At 38.8% G+C, this 1,037-nt stretch overlaps 1 protein-coding gene across 1 annotated transcript in view; it reads right to left on the minus strand.

The window, feature by feature from the left end:
- LOC101850093 (glutamate receptor ionotropic, NMDA 3A) overlaps window positions 1-1,037 on the minus strand; it is a gene marked incomplete at its 5' end in the record, with an annotated part of 5,563 nt that overhangs the window by 1,026 nt on the left and 3,500 nt on the right.

Genomic DNA, 1,037 nt, shown 5'->3' on the forward strand with positions numbered 1-1,037 from the left:
ATCATCATCATCATCATCATCATCATCATCATCATCATCATCATCATCATCATACTGTGGATGATGAAACAAGTATGATAATATGTTGAGTTTTTTTTAGGTGTTATGAACTGTTGTTTTCTTCAAGGTGACTGTTGTATTTCAGTAGGGATAGCATAAGATCGAAAATAAAACTTTAAAACGAAAATGACTCTGCTCTTGCTGGGTTCTCACCACATTTTTGCTACTTCAATAAACGTTTAATCAATTATAAACTGTAACAATGCACTCTTTTATAGCACTAAAAGTTGCTAAAGGGATCAAAAGGCTGTGGTCAGACTTCTATTGAATTAAGCGCAAATGTACGCTCATTCAGGCCGACTCATATTCATGAACAGAACGAAAACAGACTCACGGATAAAAGAGACGCTGTTTTTGAATGGAGTTACTACCCGCCAAAAGTGAACACGTCACAGCCCCCCTATCCCACTGGCATACTGACTTACTTAAAGCAAAAGCAATCTCGGAAACAGACTACAGAACGGGAACGTTGTGACAAGTGACATAAAACACAGCTATATTTCCCCCACTTCCCAGAAGACAGCTGAGACAGCTACGTCTAGAACCCATACCTAAATAAAATTGAAAGTCGATACAGCATGTTGCCTTCGGAAACCAACACAATTTACAACTGTTGCAACACTTATTGGATAGCGGGAGAGTCCCAGACGGACGGTGTTTGATGGAAATACAATTTGAGAGACAAGTATGAGATCTTCTACTTAATGGTGGCCGCCAGACGCATTAAGAGAAGAGACGAACTTCCCAGCTATCCCCCCAGGATGGACCCAGCACATTCCTCACGAATATCTTGATTTTTAAAAAACAGAATGTGAGAGGAGGGTTCTCCAACGAGACTTAAATTATTTTTAAAAAAAAAGAAAACAATTTGTTTCTGTGTGATACGTAATGATTGTAAGTTATTCTATCAAGGTGGAGAGTTAAATGTGATAGTAAATGTTCACAAACTGACCCGGAAAAACATTGGTCACACACAC

The sequence above is a fragment of the Aplysia californica genome, unplaced genomic scaffold (assembly GCF_000002075.1).
Source record: "Aplysia californica isolate F4 #8 unplaced genomic scaffold, AplCal3.0 scaffold00291, whole genome shotgun sequence".
NCBI classification, from domain to species: Eukaryota; Metazoa; Mollusca; class Gastropoda; order Aplysiida; family Aplysiidae; genus Aplysia; species Aplysia californica.